Source organism: Helicoverpa zea, chromosome 10 (assembly GCF_022581195.2).
Source record: "Helicoverpa zea isolate HzStark_Cry1AcR chromosome 10, ilHelZeax1.1, whole genome shotgun sequence".
Taxonomy (NCBI): domain Eukaryota; kingdom Metazoa; phylum Arthropoda; class Insecta; order Lepidoptera; family Noctuidae; genus Helicoverpa; species Helicoverpa zea.
Genome location: NC_061461.1, coordinates 2,849,246 through 2,876,350, shown reverse-complemented (window position 1 = coordinate 2,876,350; position 27,105 = coordinate 2,849,246).

Here is a 27,105-nt window from a genome sequence, read left to right as displayed (position 1 = left end):
ATGCCAGGTGCCAAAACCAAAAAAAAAAAATTATAGAAGATGACAGTTGCTTATTTACGTTATCTATATGTATGACAGCTGACACCTGACACAGTGAGTGAAGTGAAAAAAATGCACAATAATAGTAAACATCTACCGGCCCATGATTTTATACAAAATAATGACGGTTTTAAAAGAATATTAATAGTTCTACAAATCGTAGGAGGTAGGCGCAAAAGAAAAGTAAAAACTGGCTATAGTCGAGTAGCGCGAATCAACGACGACCCCTCCTGGAAACTTTAGCTTTCTGAGGCGCTGCTTTCGGAGAAGGACCAGTAGCTTTAGCGGTGGATGTACTGGGTGCAGCATCAGAATTCTCGGGCATCGATGAGCACGCAGGATGTAATGAAATTAGATTTTCAAGCTCACCCATGGTCGAAATCTTACGGCGCGACTTATCAGGCGCCAATACCACAATCTTTCCCTCAGCAGACCAGCAGTTGTTGACGCCGAAGTGCTTGCGGCCGGCCATAAAGACTTGATGCCGCGTCTTCGTTAAGAACTCGGATATAGTTATACCAGTCCCTTTAAGTGCGGTTTTACTATCCCAAGCTAAACGGCGTTGCTCCATATTGCTGAACCGCACCAGCACAGGTCTTGATTTGCCTTGAGATGATCCAAGCCTATGGCACACATCCAGGTGATCAGCGTGAATATCATCTAACTTGAGATGCTTGGAGAGAATATTCAGTATGGTGCCATTCAATTTCTCGTGCGGTGTCTCAGCAATACCATGAAACAGCAAAATCTTTCTTCTCATTACTGTTTCATGACTGTCAAGTCCCAAGGATAGCAGCTCTATCTGAGTTTTTAAGTGACCCAGTGTTTTGCAGATAAAGACTTTAAAATCTGAGAAGTCCCGGGAAAGTGCACTGATGTCGGAATGAGCAAGATCTGGTACTGATGAGGCTTGAAGCAGCTTATCCTCATACTCACTCATCCGGGAACTAAAAAAACTCTCCAGCTCTTCAAGACTTTTAATCAGTTTGTTGTCCATCTTGGTTGTGTTGATACAGTGTACTTGTTGGATTGTGATAGAATTTATAGGAAAATTCAATGCAACGGTAGGTCTACTAGATGACTAACACATAAATGTATAAAAAAAATACAAGATTACTATTTTATATAATTTAAATATACAGAGCTAATAATTTCACGTGTGTATGTCAGTCTACTATTATTTAATGTTACTATTATTTAATGTTAATAATTTAATGTTACTATTCGCACCGTCGGCAGAACAGCTGCAACAGACGCTCCAAGAGCTGAGCTCCGCCAGCCTCAAAGTCGGGCTTGTGATGAACCGGTCAAAGACTAAAGTAATGACTAACAGCGCGAAACGTAGGGTCGAGGTAGATGGGCAAGAGATACAACATGTCGACGAATACATCTACTTGGGCCAGTTAGTGTCCTTCGAAAACAGGCAAGACAAGGAAATCGATCGACGGATCGAAAACGCCTGGAAGAGCTACTGGTCCATGAAGTCGCTTATGAAGGGCGAGCTCCCTTTATCGCTGAAGCGAAAACTAGTCGACATGTGTATTCTGCCCATCCTAACCTACGGCGCTCAGACTTGGTCTTTGACCGAATCTCAGAAGTCCAGGCTAAAAGTATGCCAAAGAAGCATGGAGCGTAGCCTGCTCAACATACGGCTAAGCGACCGGATACGCAACACCATTATCCGGTCCAAGACGGGCATACTCGATGTGGGCAATAAGTCTGCAAAGTTGAAGTGGGATTGGGCGGGTCACATCTGTCGAATGCACCCGGACAAGTGGGCCAATATAACCACAAAGTGGATCCCGGAGGATGGAAGGCGACCGAGAGGGAGACCAAAGAAGCGCTGGAGGGAAGACTTGGACAGCTTCCTCTCGGACTGGCCTCAAGAAGCGAGGGATAGAGAAAAGTGGAAGGCTTTGGGGGAGGCCTTTGCCCAGCAGTGGGACAGCATAGGCTAATAAAAAAAAAAAAAAAAAAAAAAAGTTATTAATTACCTACAAATAGTTGGCTGTTTAATCGGAATATAGTAAATTAGGTAAATGGATATGACATTCGTGTAGTAGATAATTTCCCGGATTTCAAAACCAGATGCAAGTTTAATTTCAATTGTTAATAATTATGATTAATTCTGATTTTATTACTTTGTAAGCTTAATATTGTTTTATGTCAAAACCAATTTACGTATTTTTAAATATTATAATTAAAATATTCCTAACATCGAAAAATACGGTAAAGATAAAAATATGATGTAAGAGGCCACGGATGGCAAAATATTAGGTAAGTATAATTATTTATTTAACTAGCTGAAGTAAACAAACTGATATGAATAGTACATTAACACTAGACGGTTTGTTTAATTCAACTCTCCTATTGTCTAATATTTATATAAGGTGTAGCAATCTAACAATTAATGTAAACAATATTAAAAAGTTGACTAAAATTATATTTCAAGGTGACAGTTTATTATTGCCTATGAAGTCCTTTAATTCTAAAATGCATAAATACAAATTACATAAATGTGTAGGTAAATCTGTTATTCTCCGTGTACTTTCTGAAAGAATTACAGGAAAATTTTACAAGGATTTCATTCCATTTACATTGAACTAAATCAGAGAACGCCCATGTTCTATTACTTTGACTCTCAGCTTGCAACCACAAAACGTTATAAGTGGGTACATAAAGTTCAAACTCAATGAGCGAAAAAAAGATAAGTGCCCGCTATTTCTAAAGTATCGTTTACAACGTAATGGAATAGAATGTTCGAGAAGGTGCATTTATTCTCAGAATCCCAAAGGCTGAAGACATGCATAAGTGAGCTGAAAACAGAGGATTTTGCCTTTAAGAAAGTATGTCTTATGAAATTTCTAGTAGAAAGAAGGCTCACAAATTGCGATTTTTAAAGTTCCTCTGTAAGTTAAACCAGTGAGGCGAATGCCACGTAGCATTCTCAACCAGATAATGGTTTACACAAATTATATCACATACTTACTATAAAATATTTCAATCCATATTTATTTTGGGTAATTAAATGAAACTTTACCTCATGTAATATTAATCTATCGTTACATATAGGTACCTATGTAATTTCAAATAATAGCACAGCTTTATAATAATGGCGTCCACGGCCGATTTCTGCCACGGCGGCTGTTCTCATTTAAGGAGATCAGCCAGCTGCGCAGGACATATTATAGTGCACGAGCATTTGCGCAGACATAGGTGCACTCACTGTTCCTTAACTCTCATAGCCCGATGGGACGGTAATCCGACACGACCGGAGAGAGATCAGGCGCAGGACCGACATTTACGTGCTCTCCGATGCACGGATGTATCAATGACCAGCTTCCAGGCTCCGGGCTGCTTTGTGAAAGTCTTCTAAAACCCACAAAGCGATTTCGGCCCGACTCGGGAATCGAACCCGAGACCTCGTGCTCAGCAGCCGCACTTGCAACAGCTAGACCAACGAGACAGTTAAGCTTTATAAATTGACCCTAACATACCATAGCACAATTTTTTTTCAATCAGCTTCAATATGTAAGTTACTAAACAATTGATAGCTCGCTCCGGTCATCGACTTCTGATTGTAATTCTACTGAGAACTACCATCTTACAGAGATTGGATTGTAAGATTTAAATTCTCTTTGCTGCTGAAAACAGATGCTAGACAATAAAGCGTAGTAACTATGGAATATAAATTAAAATAAGGGTAGATAATGAAGGTGAGTCGCAAACAGACCTTTAAATTAATTTACCAGGTTTTACCCACGTCCCTGAGGAACTTCTTCCAATACTAGGATAAAATATAACCTATGTATAGTAATATTACAGTTTTCCAGCAGTGAAAGATTTTTTCAAATTGGTTCGGTCGTTGCGTTTGGTCACAAACAAAAAAAAAACAAAAAATATTTCCTTTTTATTATATTCGTATATATAAACTAGCTATTTCCCGCGGTTTCATCCTCGGCCCGAGGGTACAACATCTATTTTTTTTTATGAAATTCAAAAATTCAGTCTGTGTGTAGGTCAACAGTGACTCATTTATAAGGTATCGGCACAATGACCCACATTACAAATACAAAGACCTATGTAATACATTTGTATTTGAGCCATGCAATTATTTAATCGATAAAACAGTTCATATTGAATTAACGTTGTTATCAGCAGATCTTATCTGGACCGGATAACAATGTAGCCTAAGCCTATATAATGACCTGAATTCATCATCTAAAATACTTATGTATCTTTTCCTATCATTATACGATATAGGTATTACAGAATCATTATTTTTAATCCTTTTTTCCTGTCCCACTGCAGGACACACGCCTCTTCATATACCGAGAAGGAATAAAAGTGGATTACGAGCTTGCTAAGACTGATTCAGGTTTCCCTGCAATGTCTTCTCTCACTATTAGTCAATGAAAAGTCAAATAAAATGAAAAGTCGCCCTGAAGTGTAGTTACCTGATCTGAAACCAAACGTCTTACTTTGGAGGTCCTTTAACCAATAGACATATAGAGAGTAGGTCCAACATTACGGAATGAACAATATTAAAATAGTGTTTGAACTAAAATACAATGTTTATTTTCTCAATCAATCTGATGTTGTTGCTATTTCAATCACTATAAACACAGCTGTTTATTTGTCACAGCACTTAGAATGCACTTGGTAACTCCTACACTCGATAAATGAAATGTTTTTGATTACGTCACTAGGCTTAATCTCTTGTTTGTATGCCAACTTTGTTTAGTGTTTATGTTAATTCTAGAAAGAATGTACTTATTTATTTATGTAAATGATATACAATAGGTAATCATCGTGGAATGCAAAAAAGAACAAATGAATACTTTCTTTAGAATACATAACATTGTCTTGATATGTCCCCAACAGGATCGATCATTAAAGCGCCTATTTAAGTTCAACTGTCTTATTTAATTACTAGAATATTTTTGATAACCCTAAACTTTTTTTAAAACTTTTCCGCAATCTGTCACGGTGTTAACAACAACACAGAACAACAACGTCAAAATCACAAAAACAGTCCACCAGCGATACCACCAATGATTAATTACAATGAATCTGCAACTATCCAACTATATCCAGTTTTAACCGGCTGATACTGGACTAGGGCTGTGAGCCTGCGATAAAACGTAACAACGAAAATTTTGTACAAAACAGGCTTTCTGCTGTTATTGTTTTCACTTCCCTTTTATTTTACGACTTCAGCGTTAAAAATGTTGTTCCATTTTACGGAATAAGTGCTTGAGTGGTTTTGAGACTGGGTTAATGTAAGCAAGATTTGGAGCAGAAAAATATTAAGAAAGGATTGTAACATTCGCTGAAAACTTAAGCTTCAATAATGTTTAAAGGCTTTCCGGAGATGTATTTAGGCAAGTCGTTACAGCTAATCTTCGAAGAAGAATCTCAGCGAGATGCAAGCCATTGTTTCGAAACTAGGTTTAGTCTTTAAGCTCTTTATAAATTAAAACTACTAAAAGACCTTTTCCTTTATTTTTGCAAAGTAACGTACTTTATTACTGTTCCTTCATATTGTGTGAGATAAGAAAAATGTGGAGCTTCTTTGAATAAAATTGCTTTCAGAAATTATAGCGTGTTATCTTTCTTTCTGTTTTAATATTTAATTTTGCAGTATTCTAATGTTGAATAATTAACATTTTTATATCTCATTTTAATATTATCAGAGAGAATATGAAATATGTTTTTATACAGTCAAATTGGACATTACCTGTTTTCCTTACAAGAAACAACATTCAGTATTATGAAAAGATTAGATTCCGACAACGGTTCACTCGCATCCCGTGGAAACTACTACGCGTACCTGGATCAAACATAGCCTACAGCCTTCTTTAATGTATGAGCTACTTAACATTGAAAGAGTGTCCAAATCGGCTTAGTTAGCCTGAGATAAGCGCATACAAACAAACTTTTCAGCTTTATAAACTTAACATAGATTACGCCAACATTTGAAATGTAGATACATTTATTAGCACTTTCCTTATCTAAACATAAACAGTAAACCATTAGTATAAACTTCATGGAAGATAAGACGACCATTGTTTTGGCGAACTAACATAATCTCTCATATTTATGCAGAAAGTTTCAGCTCTTATTACATTCAGACATTGGGTTATTCTACATGTACATTGCTTGGTAAGCACTACTATAAATGCAGATCTATGTAGGAATGCAACAATGTATGATGTAGTTCCAATGTTGGCCAATGTTTGTTGTTATAGGCCAATGTTGGATGTTGGCCGAATATGATTGTAAGTTTAAAACTGCTTTGCTGGTTTTAAAAAAACAAAGCCTAGACTTGGAAAGTGTAATACCGGCTTTGTGGTGGAAAAGAGTTATAGTGTAATAGGAAATATCCTTGTCCGTATGATATGCAGCATAAGTATTAGATGATTTAGGATTTTTAAAATGTATTTAAGTAAAACGAAATACTTTGCTCATTAACCGTTCTCGTTTTTATTTTCTTTTTTGGTTTGTTTTGTCTACAAACAACACTGGTATACATTTCATAATAATCTGTTTTTTTTTTGTAATAAGACACAAAAGAAGAAAAATTAAGTAGCAAAAACTAGGTATTATACAAATAATTACCGAAATTGTGAGGCAATATAATGTATCAAAACAAATCTTTACGAGTTCATGAACTAGCTCTGTTTTATTCCGTTTAGGAGAACTACTGGAATACTGGTATCAATGAAATAATTTGGGGTTAAATGTCAGTAATCATGGCATGACTAAAGAATTTTGCACGTTCACTGTTGTTAATAAACAAAGCCGTTGGTAACTCTATGTAGTGTGTCGTGTTACAAAGAAATAGTGACAGTCTTGCGTTTGCGCAGACAGGTATCAGGTAACATGGTTTTTCATATTGTTTGCTAAGAAATAAATAAAATTGAAAGTTTTTTTTTCGACAACAATACTATAAAGGTACTAACAGAAAACTCTGTTCTGTGGAAACTTTCAATAAAACACCTCGATTTTCTTATTAAACTTTCACTTAAATAGAGGTTAGAATTTCAGACACTATAGACAACCGAATTTTGTCCTTCAAACCAAGAACATAAAGTGCCTAATCGATTGTACTGTAAAGTGACATGCAACTTACCGCAGACAGCCTGGCGCTTAACAAATGAATACAATGTAATGTCACAGATAAGTGAATTAATATTGTTATCATAACATTAGCTGTCCTTCTTAAAGATAATTTTTGGAAAATTATAGATGTTTTTAGTATAAAAACGTTGAATTGTAACTGGCTGGTAAGCATTTCACAGTTCAGATTCGTTTAGCGAATGTTTTTTTCGTTTTACTAGGAACGCTGAATTTGAATTTGGAACTACAGAAGCCATGTTCTTTTCTCATTCTTCTTTCACTCAAGTCGTGGTTAACTTACGAGAGCACAAAAGGGTAAACCAACTAACCTCTTTGACTTCTAGTCAAGTCCAAATTATCGAAGTATCCATAAATTGACGCTTATTACGTACTTGTATCTTATCAATGTTGACTCTAATATCACCTTGAAACCCTAAAAATTTGAAAATAAGTAATTACACAACAGTAAATCAATCCTAATAAAACACAAAGTTTTCCTCGAATTTCATCACAACAGTCCAGTCTGTTTTATTCCATTAGGTAACCTAGTCAGGATAGTCTCACGCGCTGCCTACGTGTTACAAGAACTAACTGTAAGTATGTGTGAGTGATGCATTCTGAGCGTGTATGCGTGCTTGCACGTTTCATATCCACGTTAGGGCCCACGTGGTTAATGTACCGTTGAGTGTTATAAGTAAAGTACTCCTAAATGGTGTTGATTATTAATGTTCTGTGTCTAGCACTGTTAAAAGTAATTTAGCTATTTAAGTATGATGCACTGTTACTTTATCGTCCCACTGCTGGGCACAGGCCTCCTCACACACGGAGAAGGATTGAGCATTAATCACCACGCTTGCTCAATGCGGGTTGGTGATTTCAAACTTTATAGTCCACAACATGAAAAAATCCAAGTCTTCATGAATGGGTTTTAATTCTCTCAGACTCAGAAAAACATATATTTTTATAGTCTGCGACAATTATCTCGTAAAGAATTTATATTCTTCTCATTTTATCTTACAAATACGAATAATAATAAAAAATGCAAACAAACTGCCCTGGCGAAATGCCGGGCAATCACCTATTAAAAACATAAAAATATAATTTAAATACAAAATGAGACATTTAGAAGCAAATTCTACAAATAAAGTTTAAGAACAATCTGATAAACATATTTATTCCTTGAAATATGCAAATAGCATTAATTAATCATTTGAATAATTTCGCCGTCCCTAATGGAAGCAAATGTAGAAATAATTCAGTTTATTCCCAAATTCAAAATCAAAGGCACAAATTGTACGTTTGATGTCTCGTTAGTAAAACAAATAAAATATTTTCTCTGAAAGATATCAACTTTTCAGACACATGGTATCTTTATTTATTTATTTATTCATATTCATATTCTACGTTTTCTGATTTTCATCGAAAAACAAATAAGCGAAGTAAACTCAAAACAAAAAGGCTTTGCATCAAAAACTAAGTTCAAATGAACACTTAATTAGCAACTTCAACTATACTACATACTAATTTAATCCTTTTGAGAAATATTTTATGCTCGGTGAGGTCCAAATAAAGAACTGAGCAACTGGGTTATTACGGTATCACTTGCGATCAGTTTGACAGTTAAAACGATGATTGAACTGTCAAACCGAAATCCAAAAATGGCGGCGTGATGAGCCCTATCATTGTTACCCATCAGTATTTCGCATCATAACATCATCTCTCTAGCCACTCAATCAAACTTTAAGCTATAACTAGAAGATAGAATATCTCATAGTAAGATTTATGGAAAACTTTTCAAAAGATTTTCACCCTAAGTACAAATGCAGCAAGAGTACCTACGTATTCTCTGCCCGTGTTCCTTTTATTGAACAAAAGATGCTTATTTGACGATTGCTTACTTCAAATATTTTCCAAATTGATCTATAGGTAGGCTAAAGTTCCACCAAAGTACAGAGGAGCGGAAATTTTTTTAAACAACCAATAGAATGTTGGCCTTTCACGCTCTTATGAACCAAGTACAGCAAAAGGCACTAAATTGTGTCTTCATATCTACACAGAGTAGCCAAATACGCCGCCCTCTTCAGTATACCAAAACCCTTTGTGAGCTAACTCAAAGAACGGATATCGTTGTTCACGTTATATAGCTCACTTGACCTAGAAAAGCTTTACTCTGTGGCACCGACCGCTCTTGACATTGTCGAGATTAAACGGCAAACAGCCAATGATTTATATAACATGTATTTGTGTTCGTTATTAAATAGGTTTATCGTAGTACTGGGTACCCTTAGGTAAGGAATAACAGAATAGGGTGGAAACTTTTTGCGACTATGTAATTTAGGCTATAAGAACATACCTATACCTAATTTGGGATGATAGTATTAATATTTTACTTTTCCTTTTTTGTTGTATTGTTATTTATACAATATTTACCTTTACATATGGTACAAAACAAAAGAGACGGTTAAAGCCAAGGAATTTCATACACGGGAGTATGTAGTTCATTATCTATTAGCGCGGGTGAAACCGCAAGTCGGAACTAGTGCAATTATTATTTGTATACTTTTGTGCTCTACTAAATATGGTCGCTCTAAGAATTAAAGCGATGTCGATGTCCCGGAAGATACACTGCAAATAAAGATAACAATTATTATTTATTGAACTAAGCTGATAATTCTGTAATCCTTAATACACTGTAAATGTAAAATTACCTAACTATAGATTATCGTCTAAAGTTCGCAGATAATTTTCCGAATTTAAAACAGATATCTATCATTGTTTTGATGCGTGTTCGCACTGACCAATACCTGTTTATGTAGGTAGACAGACTTTTATGTGAACATATTTAAACCGAGGCAAAGTCAGGCAATAAATTAGCTTTTCTGTAATGTTTATCTAAAGGTTCTCCTATTTGTTAAAAACGAATCTATTAACAATGTCTAATTATATAAGCATTAGGAATTATAACTAGTTTTGTGACGGCTAATAATGACCACCACAGATATTTCAAAATGGCCAACGCAACAGCAATAGTTTGTTTTGCCATTATCAAACAAACAAGGAAAAATAACTACAATACTTATCATACTCAAATATTTACAATTAAAATGACCTCACACAAGTCCGGATACAATATTGCTAAACAAAGTTCGATAAACTGTAAACTTCAGTCGGTGACCTATGAAATCATGTGATACGAGTACATTAATTGTTGAAGAGCAAAACAAATTGAAAAAAATATTTTGTCTGCTTGACGTTTTGGGGATTTTTTTATGTAGATTTATTTCTATAGTCCATTAGAAAATTTGGAGATTAAATAGCGGGTGTATACAGAGGTTGATCAATCTATATAGGTATATGTGACGAATGACTAAAGATACTCCGTGTTACACATCATGTCCTTTATTTTCTAGGAACACATCAACTCATTCGGACAACTGTTTTAACTCTGGGAACAATAATTTTCATTTCCTCTGCGTTTCCCTGAAATTTATGGCAAAAAATAATTTTGGTCGCATGAAAATACATACTACTATCTATGTGTATCCTTGTGAGTCACATTACATAATACAATATAGGCGTGTACTATAGGACAAATCCCAAAATATTGGTTTTCCAAATTGGCCAATCCCGCAGTATACCAGAGTATAGTATATGTATAGTATAACAGATTTTACCTTTTATTAAATTTAATTTCCATTGTCTTACTCTGGCTAATTACTCAACTGTGGTCGAGTATTTGCAGTCACTATAATCCGAGAATTTAATCCAATTGAGTGGAAAACCGCAAACCGGCAAATAGCGCGGCCGATCTTTACCCAACTGTCGGTCAGGACAACCTGTAGCTGTGTTCTGTGTGAAAGGTGGAAAATTATGTACATATTTTTATGTTTTGCCATTCATTTAACTGGAATTTACATAAATAAAAATAAACTAACACACAGATTAAGAACTTTAGTTCTAGTACACTATAAATAGTGTAACACCTCTAAACTAATAACTGTAGTTCCGAAATGTACGCGAATTATCCAAATGATTAGTGTTGCCCAAATGCAAGAACAAGACGAGACTTAGCCAGTCTTGGTCTTGGTCTTGCGCCAATACACCTGGTCTTGGTCTTGGTCTTGGTCTTGCGCTCCCAGTCTTGGTCTTGCAGCAAGAGTCTTGCAAGTCTTGCAATTACCTATTAGTCTATTACTATTTATTAAAGTTTACTTTAAATCTTAGAAAAACGTATTAGAATTGGAACATTGTGAGCTTGAATTAACATAGCCATAGTAAAGATCAAGCAGATTAATAAATAACTGAAGATTTGATAAGAAATTCGAAAAATCAACTGACCTATATGTCGTTTTCCATGGAATTAACTGTTTCTTAATAAACATTTATGATTTATAAGCTTACATTTGCTAAAACATGTAAAAAAATGTAAGAAATATAATGACTAAATGTACAATAATAGTACCTAAGTAATTAGTTTAAAACCATATAAGTAATCAATATTATAATATATACTCACTAGAATGAATTAATATGACATCTACTACCTATCCTTACCATTTTATCCTAATCATAATACTACTTGCGTGATCAGTATAATGTATTCATTTTCATTCTAAGCACTCTGAAACTTATTTATTCTTAGGAACACCTGTAGGTACTCTACTAGGAAATTATTTTGCATGAGTATACCTACGCCTTATGGCGGCAATCAAATAGTGTCAAATGTTATGATTTCGGCGTGGCGGCAAGGATTGTTGTAGATTTCAAAAGAAGCCGCCGGCGCGTGTATCATAACCATGTACTTCCGAAAAGCGGCAAATTTCTTTGAGAAGTAAGTACAAAACCTTTGGTGCCGCATTATCAAAGTGCCGATGGTTAAAACATAACTATGCATGCACTCAGTTTGATTTTAATAGATATTTTCTTATTCGCTATGTTTATGGTATTAGTCGTAATGCGCATAGGTCCAGTTTTTCATATTCTTTGATACAGTTTTTGCGTCTCATAGAATTCCTAAGCGTACCTACCTATACACCGAACTGTTACACCTAACTACTCAGTGAAATAGCGCTAAGTCCTAGCTGCAAGACGCAAGAGTCTTGCAGACTATGTCTTGTTCTTGCTCAAGTCTTGCACGGTCAGTCTTGGTCTTGGTCTTGCTAAAAATACGCGGTTTTGTTCTTGGTCTTGGTCTTGCAAAAACGCAAGAACAAGACCAAGACTGAATTTGGGCAACACTACAAATGATTGGTCTAGCTACGATTCCGTACATTCTAAATCATCACAAAATATTAGGGCTACATTGAATAGCTTGTCTCATTCATATATCAAGAAAATATAAACCACTTTATTTTCACAAGAAGTGAATATGAAAGCAGGCATTCAGCAAAACATCCCACTTCTTTGAATTTGATCTCAAAAGATGTTACAACATTCAAAACGCGAAGCTCACGAAATATTTCACACACCTAATTAGCCGGCAGAGGGAGCCACGAGCCACGTAATCGGTTTAATTCAAGGCCGTTTCAAACCTCACAGTTTTCAGACTTTATAGACCTAACTGTAAGACCTAGGAATTAAAGGATGCGGCTTTCTATATTCCTTTACTAGATTTCATCTGGGACTTCGCTTGAATCCTGAAGGAACTACGACTCTTGGATAAAAAGTACCTCATCTGCGTCTTCATCGATATCCCTGTCAAGTTTCAACGGAATCAGTTCCTTCGTTTAACCGAGAAAGTGAAAAAAAACCCCCTTTCGGAATTTCACATATTAGTAAGGGTTGAATTTAAATCTAAGTTCCTATCAAAACCTTAATAGTATTTAAAACAAAATACAAGACTTAGTTGGTGAGCCAATCCTATGTCATAGATTTATAACGAAAAGAAAATCTATTGTAAACTAGCTTCCGCCCGCGACTTCGTCCACGTGGAATAGTTACATTTTAGAACAAATTTGGTTAACCTTAAAAGATAGACACATGCTGTCGCGAACTTTTTTTTAGAACTTTTAAAGGGGAACAATTCTGTTATACATGATTTTTGCGGAACTTTAACCGTTTGCGCAGCGCACGCAGCGTAAGCTCTCTCAATAGGAAAATATCCCCTGATTTTGAAACATTCTTCATTGGTGCTCCGCTCCTTTTGGACTTAGCGTGATAATATATAGCCTATAGCCTTCCTCGATAAATGGGCTATCTAACACTGAAATGATTGATGATTTTTCAAATCGGACCAGTAGTTCCTGAGATTAGCGCCTTCAAGCAAACAAACAAACAAACTCTTAAGCTTTATAATATTAGTATAGATGTATCCTTGATATTAAACTAAGTAATACTACAGTTCGGAGAACGCCAAAGGACAATGCTATTCTTTGTATGGAAGTTGGGCTCAAGTGTTGCCCACAGTAACTGCATAGTGTATTATGTTCCATAGGCTTATATTAGGTCCCAGACCAAAGCATTTTGAAATCTATCCCGGGAGTCTTGAGAAAAAATGGTTTGACTCTTATTCAATATTACATAAAATAAGCTTACGAACTCTTAACTATTCCACTTTTATTACCCTAATTGAAATGAATTATATTCATTGACAAATACGAGGGATTGTACACGACAACTTTTTTTTAACCGACTTCCAAAAATGGAGGAGGTTCTTAATTCATTTGTATTCTTTTTACGTTTGTACGTGCATAACTCCCTCGCTTACCAACCGATTTCAACAATTATTTTATTGTTTGAAAGGGCTTACTTCCTTTGTCATCCGGCCCAGGGTCTGGTGATGGAATCTCTAAAAAAATCGGGAGCGACTCTCGAAAATTGTAGACATATATCGAGTAAAACCTTGTCATTCGGGTATATGTCTCAGACACCACAAAACAGTGGAGGTTAAGATCTGACCTGACAATGGAGACGACAGAGAGACGAGGGAACTCCTCAACGTATCTACTAACTACCTCATGTTTGAGCTTATTTTATTCGTCTTGATAAGATTTTTCTAGAAGATAGCTCTTAGCGCAGGCGCCTTGTAGATTTAAACCGTAAATTCAAAAATATTGCGGTAATTGCCTTTTTTTCAGAAAATCATTGTCAGTTCTTATTAGAATCCAACGCTTTTAGAATTTATCTGAAAATTACAGTAAAAAAAAATAACCCATTCCAACATTTTCCAGTACTGGATCCTGACAGCGAGATCCTGAGCATTCAGATTGACTATACAAGCTGTTGATTTGCATCCGTGCCATATTCAAGGAGGTAATTATGCTAATGATTCTCGACCCAAATCAATAAAAAAATTGGTACGTAATTTTTTTTCTTTAATTTTTTTTCGGAATTCCGTAAATGTCATCTAGCCTTATTTAAACTTGGCGCGTATGTTACTGGCGTTAAAACCGTGCTGCACCCTCACACAAACGCAAACACAAAGCATACGCAACGATCACTCATAAATTTCATTCATAAAATTGGATTACTTCGGAAATACCACGACATTACAATGACAAAAAAAGCAGTGCATATTAGTTATTTCCCATCTACTGTAATTCCAATCGATTATTTACGTATTGTATGTCCTCCTCCTGAGCTATGGCACAAATGCAAATCAACACCTTGTATACATATGAGTAAGACTTATTTTTCAGAAAAGTCTTATCAGATTAATTTCTCGGGACCCCTGGGACCGATTTCAAAAATATTTTGATTTCTTGTTAAGAGTGAAGTAAAGAACCTATTTTGACCACTCCCACTACTGGCCAAATGCCATAGGCTTTGTAAACAGACTGTTCATGTGGAACATTTAAACCGGTTTTCCTCGGGACCCCTGGGTCCGATTTCAAAAATATTTTGATTTCTTGTTAAGAGTGAAGTAAAAAACCTATTTCAATCACTCCCACTACTGGGCAAATGGCACAGGCTTTGTAAAACGACTGTTCATGTGGAATATTAGAAACGGTTTTTCACCCGAACCCCAGGGACCGATTTCAAAAATATTTTAATTTCATGTTAAGAGTGAAGTAAAGAACGTACTTTGACCACTCCTGCTACTGGGCAAATGCCAAAGACTTTGTTAAGTGACTATCTAAGGAGAACATTTCAACCGGTTTTTCTCGGGACCCCTGGGACCGATTTTAAAAATATTTTAATTTCATGTTAAAAGTGAAGTAAGGAACCTATTTCAATCACTCCCACTACTGGGCAAATGACACAGGCTTTGTAAAGCGACTGTTCATGTGGAATATTAGAACCGGTTTTTCTCACGACCCCAGGGACCGATTTCAAAAATATTTGGATTTCATGTTAAGACTGAAGTAAAGAACCTATTTTGACCACTCCCACTACTGGGCAAATGCCAAAGACTTTGTTAAGTGACTATCTAAGGAGAACATTTCAACCGGTTTTTCTCGGGACCCCTGGGACCAATTTTAAAAATATTTTAATTTCATGTTAAAAGTGAAGTAAGGAACCTATTTCAATCACTCCCACTACTGGGCAAATGACACAGGCTTTGTAAAGCGACTGTTCATGTGGAATATTAGAACCGGTTTTTCTCACGACCCCAGGGACCGATTTCAAAAATATTTGGATTTCATGTTAAGAGTGAAGTAAAGAACCTATTTTGACCACTCCCACTACTGGGCAAATGCCAAAGACTTTGTTAAGTGACTATCTAAGGAGAACATTTGAACCGGTTTTTCTCGGGACCCTTGAGACCGATTTCAAAAATATTTTAATTTCGTGTTAAGAGTGAAGTAAAGAATCTATTCCAACCACTCCTACTACTGGGCAAATGGCTCAGGCCTCGTAAAGTGACTCTTCATGGAGAATATTTGAACCGGTTTTCCTCGGGACCCCAGGGAGCGATTTCAAAAATATTTGCATTACGTGTTCAGAGTGCACTAAGGAACACCCTGGAACTACTCCCATTGCTGGGCAAACTATGAGCCCAGACCCTGGCATTGTCCTTTCTTGTTTTCCAGCCCTAGTTTTATTGTTTTACCACTCAACAGTTCGTATAATCCATTTTCCCTAGAACAGTGTTTTGTAATTTTGTATTTCCAGTAACCACTTCACAGAAATCACGATATTGTCTAAGTCTAAACACGTGCTCTTTATTTGCAAAATACGTTGTAAAATAACCCGAGTGTATTGTTTTCATAAATACGTACTAATATAATATTGTGGCTTTGGGAAAGTTGTCCGAGATAAGTCATGACTGTCTTATTAAATATTGAGGTTTTCCTGGCACGCCAAACTAAACTACTTCGGTTTTGGTAAAAAAATCACTGGTATATAAAAACAATGCCTAGATACCCATACTGCAATGACAACCCATATTTTGCTGGAAAGAAAAATCGAACGTAATCGAATCAAATTAAATATGGTGTTTCTTTACTTATGTACAATTCCTGATTTCCTAAAATATTTTCTACCATCTTCTAAAAGTTAAAAATATTCAATTTGTTTTCTTACAAATATTTGCAAATGAAATCTCTACCTATATTTACCTAAAACATGACTAACATGAAATAATCACGCCACTTTCATAAGACTTGTTTAATGACGTGACTATCACTACCCTCACGCGTGTCAAAACAATTCATTGGAAAAAACGAAGTTTGGGTTTTTTAGTACCTACTTAGGTACTTACAGTTTGTTCATTTCATTCATGGGCATCATGAATCAGAGAGATGTCATTGATTTTGTGGTTTATTTTACCTCGTAGGTAATTCGTCAAAATTGGTCATGAGCTTATTCAACAATGTTGTGTATTACCTACATACTACTTACTATTAAGTGTAACTAGAACATTCTTTATTCACATTCTAGTAAATTCTCTGATGTAACTTTGCAAGTTTTCACACACCTTGTTATAAACCTACTAAACGCAATGAATCAAGTATATAATTTTCTATTAAAACTTGCCAAGTAACATCATTAAAAACTAACTATTTTTAACTGAGGTATGTGTATGGAACTTGGTACTTATTCAGATCTCACTTCTTTTATAGGCGAAGCATTCCCATATTATCGAACTTGGCAGCCATTCACATTTTTGTTTTGGGTGGGATTTCATTTATTTTTGTAAGGTTGTTTATTTTATTTTTTTCTTATGATTAAATTAGTTAAGGAAATTTCTCATTTATACTATCTTTCAGATTTTTGAATATGCACTATGCTTCTTACAAAGAAATGAACTAGATTACCTAAATGGACTAGATTTACCAACAGACTGACATGGCATGTTATCATTATTATGTTCGTGGATCAAAGTTACACATAACGAATGTGTGAATTTTCGAAAGTGACTCACACTTGGCCGTTTTCAAATTTTTACTTTACTTTGACTAAATACAAACCTTTGCAACGAATTTCAGATTGGTACGACCATTCGAAGATGTATTATATAAATATAGATAAATTTAGTTCGTTTTAGTTCCTTAGGGGTATGAATTTACACCGTGTATAAATTTACACCTTCATTATTTTGAAACCGACTCACACTTGGCCATTTTCAGATTTTTCCCATTACCTTGACATAAAGACCTACCTCCATGCCAAATTTCAAGTCAATACGACCATTGGAAGTGGTCTAGGTTTTTGATGAGTGAGTCAGTCAGTGAGTGTATAGTAAAAATAGCGATTTTCTGACGTCAATATCTCAAGACCTACAATAGGTATATTAATGAAATTTTGTATTTTAGATAAGTGAGGGAGTCTCAATAGATACTAGAAATTTGATATGCGTAAATAAAATAGATTTTGAGTTATAGGGGGTCGAATTTGGCCCGAAATGGTTCGTGTAATATAACCCACGGCCCGTGTGTCGCTTTTTTTTGCTCGAACTTGGCGGACACACTGCCGTGTGTCTAGATATTTAGTAACTTTAAAATATCAAGTCAAATATTTACTTTATATTTAGAAGGTCGAAGACTCTTTCATGGCTTGATTAAATACAGAATACTCGGGGCAGAATACGAGTGCACTATATTTACACAGCGAAATAACTATCAGAAAGTAGTAATCATCATACACCTACATAACATTTTATTCTAGATACCACATCTACAATTTCAAAGTTCTTTCAAAGTAAAAACAAGCCTGGGAAGGCTAAAATCCGCGGCACATTAGTGCGAGTGCTAATTACGTAGTTTACAAGAACGGCACGTGAACGACACGACTCCCCACAAATTACTTGTTGCGACACTTATGTTTGCTTACCTGGTAGAATTTCTTACAAGATTGTCGAAGAAATATTTTAAGTTTTAATGTACATTACGGAGGTATTTAATTCACTCGAACCGTAGAATTTTATGTCATTTTACAACGAATAATCTTTCATAGAATTTTTTTTTTAGAAAACGTCCTGCATCCGGCAAGACTGGAAGCCAACTTCAAAATAGTTGGGAAAAGGCTCGGCAGATGATAATGATATTTTACAGAAGATCCAAAGAGTAATTATAGTAGGAAATTATCATATTGTAAGATGGTCCACAAAAAATGCTGCGTACCTAGGAAAAGGCAAACCTAAATCAATTCTAGGCGGACAATTTATTCTAGCCTACCTAATCACTATTAGAGGCAATTTAGTAAAGCATGCAGACCAATTAGCGTTACAAGGGTTCGTAAGGCTAATTATACACATCCTTGTCACTTCGTGCCTTATCTGGTCCGAACAACCTCTCCGAAATCTTAAAAAGAGAAAGAATGCGAAAAGTTAAAAAGTGAAAATTGCATTAGAAACATTGTTTTAGTGTTAGTTAGTCTATAATATGTCGAGGAAGTAAATAAGTATATAAGATATAAGAAGATTAGTAGGTAAGTATATGTATACTTCTTTTTAACCGGGTGCGTGGAGTAGTTCCCCTGAGACACATATAGAGCTATTTAGAAAGAAAAATAACGAAGCGGTTTTATTCTCTTTTACAAACAAACAACATTTGAAAAATTGACAACGGGAGTAATATCATTACGGTTTAAATTGAGCTGCTCGCACCTTCACGGTAGCTGGAGGATGCCAAGTAATTTTCCATAAAGTAACAAATTGCCCACTTTGCATTCCTTGAGACGTTATTACCTACACTAGAACTAAGTTTATCGCCGTCACATAGGAAATATTTGATGCTAAAACTGCATTTTTACCGTGAACTTTCTTACTAAAATTAGTTGAAATTTTTTTTGTCAAGTCAACTGAAATTTTGAAAATTCGTGGTGTATGTACTGTCTCTAAATGTCGTAAATAGTGTTGTTAAAAGGGTATTATCTAACATACCTACTAGATTTTTTTCTGTTTAAACGTTAAAGAATAGTGTCAGTGTTTAGAGTGTGCAGTCGGTATTTTCTTACGATACAAAAATCAGTTAGAAGACTCCACTTTATCCAGATTAAGGTTCTTCCCCATAGTTCATAAATCTTAGCCCTTTGAGTGGACTTTAAGTGCCATAATGGCCCCAATTCCCATAAGGGCCGTAATGGCCCCCATAATTCTTAATTCACTTATTCACGTTTCTAATAGCCTTTTTCTCTTTTCGGAAAATATACTGGTACGTGGCCAATTAATAAAAGAAAAATGAAAAAAGTAAACTATTTTTGACCGTGTAGTGGTTTTTTGAAAGAATGCGGTATGGTGTTTATGTAATGGTTTTCCCCACATTGTAAACGAAACTTAAACATTGTGTATTTTTCAGCAAGCAGCATTGAAATATCAGCTATTCCAGAATACAAATAGTGACGAATTATTTATTTGCTAACATACAACATCAACGAACTGAATCCTGTAGTTGTAGAACCTCCTTTCAACAGTCCTTCAATTAAAATCATAACTGAACAAAAAAATAAAATTAAACCGAGTCAGCAGCACGCAAGTGACGCGAAAAATTGAAAATATTGGCGACAAAAGTGCATTACAATAGCAACGTGGCGTGTTATAGTGAGATGTGGCGCTGTGGATTCACTGCTCAACGGAAATTGGCACAGGGGGACGCATATGTTGGATTTCATTGTTGCTTACCGTGACGGCTGGCTTTGGGTTTGAGTTTTGAGAGGTAGCGGTTTAATGAAGACTAGTGAAACTTGCAATTTGTCCTCAATTTAGCAGGGAATAACAATTTAGTTGACTGCAAGCAATGAGACAGACTTCGAGTGATTTAAAATGTTCAACAAAGCACATCAGCGGTTCGCCATTTGGCGCCTTGCACAGGCGCAATAATGTTTTTTTATACATTTCATATGCAAATTCAGTGAGGCAAAAATAAATAAGAAAAGAGCTATATGTTTGTAGCAACCTGTAACATGGAACTTAAATACTTAAAAACACTTTCAAACTAGCGAATTTTCCGCGCAGCAATGCTTGGTTCCTCGAGTAACGTAAACGAGCTGCAAACAATTGAAAACGGTAGTTGTCACTTGTTTATTGGTTCAAAGGTATTGGTAGTTAAGCTTATACGCCGATTGACGTCACATGTTAGTGTTGGGCATCGCTGAAAACCGCGACTCTGTCTCGCAGAGGGTCGCTGCATACGCTGAGCGAGGGCCATTTCGCGTGTTTGCGATGCATATTTTCCTCTAACCATATTCATATATTTTTTTTTATTTAAGGTATTCCTGTTTTTTTTTGTGTGTGCTTTTTTATGTACATATATTAGCTTTTGCTTGAGCGTCATGAACGCGAACAAACGTTTTTTGATTTGATTTGAAAGGATGGCAGGGATTTTTCAATCAGAATGTCACGTCTGTCGAAAAATGAGGTTTGAAAGCAGTGCTAGTCACATTTCTCTCATCACTTGCACATCACAGGTAAATCGTTCCACCTCTAAAAGCCCGGACCTCGGCGCAGCGACTTAAGTAACATTTTTATTGGTTCCCCACGTTTCAAGGGTGAGAACAATTTTATTTGCATAGGAAACACTCCACGATATATAGAACTGTAAATAACAGCCCGTATTTTCCTACTAAGTGATTTCATAATAGTACTATTTCTATTATTTTAAAGGCCGATTACGTCAGGTATGTTTTTCACCAAGAACACATTATTATTTTATGCTGAGAATCTTTTCCACACAAAAAAATTAAAACATTTTAATAATAATTTCACCCTATTTGACACAAGCCTTAGAAGGTGTGGCGACTTGATGAGATAGTGTATCAAGGTAACAAGATAGTCAGCTATCTACAGCCCGACCGCGCCAAGCTTTATTTAACTTTATGATCGATCATCCCGTGTCGCTTAACCATGAGCTCAAAACAAACATCAAAATACCAAACAGAAAAAAAACACTCTTCAATAAAATCCCGGTTCTTAGCTAACGAATAATTACAGGGTACCTACGCTTCCAGCAATGTGGCGGTGTTTACTCGACAATAACCGAGCTGTTAAAACCTCGTTACTGAATTTGTACAATTCCTACTGTTTGCGATACTGGGAGTATTTTGTAAGAAGTTAAAAGCTATGAAAAAGCTTTGCCGGTAAAGAAGTTATTTTGTTTTTTAAGGTGCAATTATAACTACGCCATGAATTTGGTGTTTATTCTTAATGCGAAAAATTTGTTACACAAAGATTATGCACTTATTTAGACCAGTTCCATGTTTTTTGAATTTATTCGTTACATAGCTCCATATAATAATAATAGGTTAGATGCACTTTATAACAAAAGAATCATGTTAAAAAAATGTAAATGTTAAAAATCTAACAAAACCTGCGAGAGTGGAACTGTCTAAGTTCATTTCACCAGGTACAAAACGGGTTCAAGCAAGTTGAATAAATAAACTGAACAATGCAATTTAAAACTGTTGAAACAGAGTTGAACGCAAGACACGACCTTCTTCAGAAATATTCAATTGAAAGCGAAGATGAAACAATTGTATGCAATAAAATATAGATACTAAGATAGAAATCAAACGCTGGATTTAGAATTTGAACAGCGATGTCTTTAAGATAATAATCCAATTCTGTAGGTACGGAAGATTTAATACTGAACTCGCGATTCCAAAAAAATCCTCCCAGGCCCGGGCCCAAAACACTACTTCCTCCTGAATTGTTGACAGCTATAATTAATTGTTTTAAATAAAAAAGTTAAAATCTTTTATTGAAAATAAGCTAACTAAATCAACACTTTTACACGTCAAAAATTACAAAAAGAAAGCACCCGCAAAAACCCTTAAGTAATAAAGTCTTTAGCATTGAAAAAATACTTACTACAAAAATTTTATACCAGAGCCAGTCTTTGACAACATAAGTGGGCAGGATGCTCGATTTCCAGGAAACCGTTTTAATGCGAGCTGAAATATTGAACGGGAACGAGTTCATTTCCTAGAAAACATACAGTAAAGAGGAACTTATTTCATCATAGATATAGAGAAGGGAATGGCGACTTAAGATTTTAAAAGCCAGGTTTCACTCAAACATTGGTGTTCAAGACATATTTAAAAAGTACTAAATTACATTTGTTGTTGTTGCCTGACGTTGAATTGAACCCGAACATTCGTACTTGAGAAGACGTTGCTTTAATCACTACGCCACTACAATTTCTGAACTGCAAAAACTACTGAACAGATTTGTAAGAAACTTAGCAGTAGGTAGTATGGCTGATACGTGGAATAAAAGAAAGCCTACTTTTCATCCGGATGCGAGAAATAACTCTCGCGGGACGCGGGAGTCCCATGGGAATTTGCCCTATATTTAGTTCACAAAAAAAAAGTGTTTTGACATAACTTGTATGAATCTTGTATATCACAACGATATTGTGTCTCTATGTAACTGGATTATGAAGGTAAGATATGTAGCTGTCCTACGTAAAATAATGCTCCAAATTCGTCCCATTTTTAGGGTCTAACCCTTGGAAAAAGGTTTCCTGATGAGAAAAGCTGAAAAAGTGAAGAAATTTTGAGTTTCTCAGCCCCTATTTAGTCCCTTATATACTCTCTCTATATATCGGATGGATGACCACAACCCTTTTTGAAAATCTGCCCCTGCCAAGCTCACGACGACACTTAAACAGTAACTCGATTAACGTAATTAAACTGTTTCCTATAAATTAAGCGTCATTAATATTAAATAAGAGGCACCTGAAGTGTTTCACTCATTAAATCAATCGGATCACTACTTTATTAATTTATTGCAGTACATAATATGATCCAAGATATTCAGTGTTTTTATTTCTATCGAATCGGGAAATTAATATAAATTGCCTACTAAAGTAACCATTGATTGGTATTTCCCTTATCATCAACAGAACATATGCCTCACCCGCTCACCCGTTTATAGTTGTAACTATGCACTTGAGAGATTCTTATATTTGTATATATGCCAGTGGTGGTATGAGATATATGTAGTAAAAATTTACATCAATTAAACGCATAAAACAATAGACGATAATATCTATAATAATACTTAACGCTCCAAAATTGAACCAAAAAAAGGTTCAATTAACTCATCCTTTTAACGAATGGATGTAATAAAACACGATCGCATGCATAATAAATAAGAAAACAAAACCTCCATTACTTGGACACACAAATTACATACACATACGAATTAAAGAGATTTCGATTAAAAGGATGGTTATACAAACAAAGGATCGAATACATAACGAGTTTAGATAAAACCTGTCAAGTGTTTGAAGTGCCATTTTTAACGTAGTGTTCCGTAGGGAGATAACATTGCAAAAAGATTAGTTTTTTTATTCAGGTACAGACGCCAGTAGGTCCTTGCGGGTCGTTACGGGTAATCAGAAGCCAGCAAGTCTGACACCGGTCTAACCAAGGGTATTGGATTGCCCGGGTAACTGGGTTGAGGGGGTTAGACAGGGCAGTCGCTCCTTGTAAAGCACTGGTACTCAGCTACATCCGGTTAGACTGGAAGCCGACCCCAATATAGTTGGGAAAAAGGCTCGGAGGATGGTGAGACGCAAGTAGGTCAACCTACCCGATTCTGGCTATTAACAATCGAACATTATTAACCTTACGCTATTGTGATAAGGTTGAAAATCTTTTCAAGGAATTTGACAGATGACAGGAGGTACATTGATATGCTGTCATCTGTACATTGAAGACCAATTACCACAGAGTATACTAGTAAGACCAAAGTCCATGGAATACACACACGTCAGTTTTTTAAGTAACAGTTTATTATGCATTTTCACGTTCAACTTTCAAAAAGAGTCGTTTCCAAAAAAACTGACAATTATGTCTTCCGCGAAATTGGGTCTTAATTGTTGTCATAGTTCTACGTAATATATTCTGCAAAAGAAAAACCATAGAGGTTTTATGTTTGAAAGAGTTTTCATATTTCCACGGAACCAAAATATTTACTGAACATTTTTGGAACAATATGTGTGTCATTTCCTGACCCATCTCGTTGTCAGAGCAAATCGAATGATGGCTAACAATATTGTTTTAGCAGTAAATGGAACGAGTCAGATTATCTACCTTTATTTTTGTTATTGAATTTTCTCATTGTTTCATGTTTTTTTTTTTAGAACCATCGATATCATACTGGTTTACAACTGAAATATATTTTGTCTTATTTTGCGTTTTGTTTCACAAATTACTTTGAGAAATTACTTATTACCATTTATTCTCTTGTGAATGTAGCTGATCCACTTCCAGAAAAGTTCATACCGCCTTGTGGCGTTTAGGCTTTCCGGAGACGGTTTACAATAATATTAAATCAAAATATCCTATTCCGTCTAGCTGTAGTCGGGTTTTGAGAAAACAGTTCAAACAGCAATCATATTATTAAATTGAACATACATTAGTTTTTATTATAGGTTTAAGACACGTTATCTAAGAGACAATATACTAAGCGCCTACCGACTCAAAAAAGGTGTCATCTCGACTGACTTAGGCATTCTAGGTGCACCCCGTACTGTATATGTGAACGAGCACTTGACTCTCCATAAAAAACAACTGCTGCGAGAGACACGCGAGGTGGCTAAGAAATATGATTACAAGTTTGTATGGGTCAAACACTCTACTATCCTTGCTAAACGATGTGAAACCTCTCCTACCATAGCCATTAAAACCAAAAACGATTTATGTAAAATTACGACTAGCAATATTATATAGTTAACCAACTAATTTCTTAGTTTTAATATTAATACTTAAGTACGATGTATTACGATGGCTGCTAACAATACTGATTTTTGCATATATTATCAGAATACTAGGGGTTTACGCACAAAACTGAACACACTTTATATGAGTATATTAAGTAATAGCTTCGATGTTGTTATTTTAACAGAAACATGGTTAATTCCCACAATAAGCAACAGCGAATTCATTGATGATCGCTACGTTGTCTTTCGCTGTGATCGTAACAGAACCGCAACTGGTAAACGTGATGGGGGTGGTGTGTTAGTTGCTGTATTACGAAAATATAACCCTGTTTGTGTTTCGTTTCAGTCACAAAATTTTGTCGAAAAACACTTTGAACAAGTAGTTATAACAATACCTAGTCATAATAATACTGCTCAAACTCTTATCAGTGCTCTGTATATTCCGAATAATTCTCAACTCGCAGTTTATAACATGCATTTTGATCTAATGGATAATTTAATTAATTCAGGTAACTTTGATAATGTGTTGTTACTCGGGGATTATAACATACCGATGGCCAATTGGATGAGACCTCATTCTGATTTTAACTCTTTTACTTGCACGGGCAATTCTGCAATCTGTAATCGCCTAAGGAACTTTATGACTGTTCACGATGTTCTGCAATATAATCATCTAACGAATACATATGGACGAACCTTGGACCTTCTAATCGCTAATACTAACTGCTTTGTGTACAAACCTAAACAGGACTTGGTCCAAGCGGACAATCACCATCCTCCATTTTACACTCTCCTTTCACTTAATATAAAATTAACTCGCTTACGTCCTCTAAGCACGCCTAGATATAATTTCCGTAAGGCTGACTACATTCTTATTAATAAGGACATTGATAAAATTGATTGGGACTTAGAACTGGGAGTGGGAACACCGGAAAAAAATGTTGAAGTCTTCTATGATCACTTGTATGGTATAATCAAGAACCGGGTCCCGCACTCTAAACCTAAAAATTCTAAATTCCCTGTCTGGTTTTCCAAGTCGCTTATATATATTTTTAACTATAAGAAAAAAGCATGGACGAAATGGAAAACATACCAAAATATTTCCGATTATGAAATATTCGCTCTATATAGAGAACGCTTTAAATCAGAGTGTATCAAATGTTACCGTACCTACATGAATAGTGCTGAGGATGATATTCCCAAAAATGTCAAACACTTCTGGGCGTACATTGCTGGTCGCAAAGGCAAATCCGGTATTCCGTCCAAAATGTACTACAAAGATGAAACAACCAGTGACCCTATTAGAATATGCAACCTCTTCTCATCCTTTTTCCAGTCTGTCTATGAACCATCTAGTCTAACACCAAACTGGAGTCCAGGCCCAGATCAGTCTGATGTTAACAATACATCTCTCTGTAACTTACATTTCAGCCTATCGTTAATTTGTAAACAACTACAGATGCTTGACATAAATAAGGGACCTGGACCGGATGGCATACCCCCATGTTTTTTGAAATGGTCAGCAAATACATTATGCAAACCTGTATTTAAAATCTTTAATCAGTGTATCAGCAATGGTTCGTTCCCTTCTGTCTGGAAAAAGGCTAATATTGTCCCCGTCTATAAAGGAGGTCCCAGACAAAACATTGACAATTATCGGCCAATTTCTCTTCTGTGTTCATTAGCTAAAGTATTTGAAAAACTTGTTCACCATGAGATATATCCATTCGTTCAAAATTGTATAATTTCGGAGCAACATGGTTTTGTGAAACGCAAAAGTACAGTTACCAACTTGATGATTTTTACTTCCCACTTGTTTAAAAATATAGACGCTAGAGCCCAAACGGACACTATTTATACTGATTTCAGAAAGGCTTTTGATAGAGTCGATCATAAA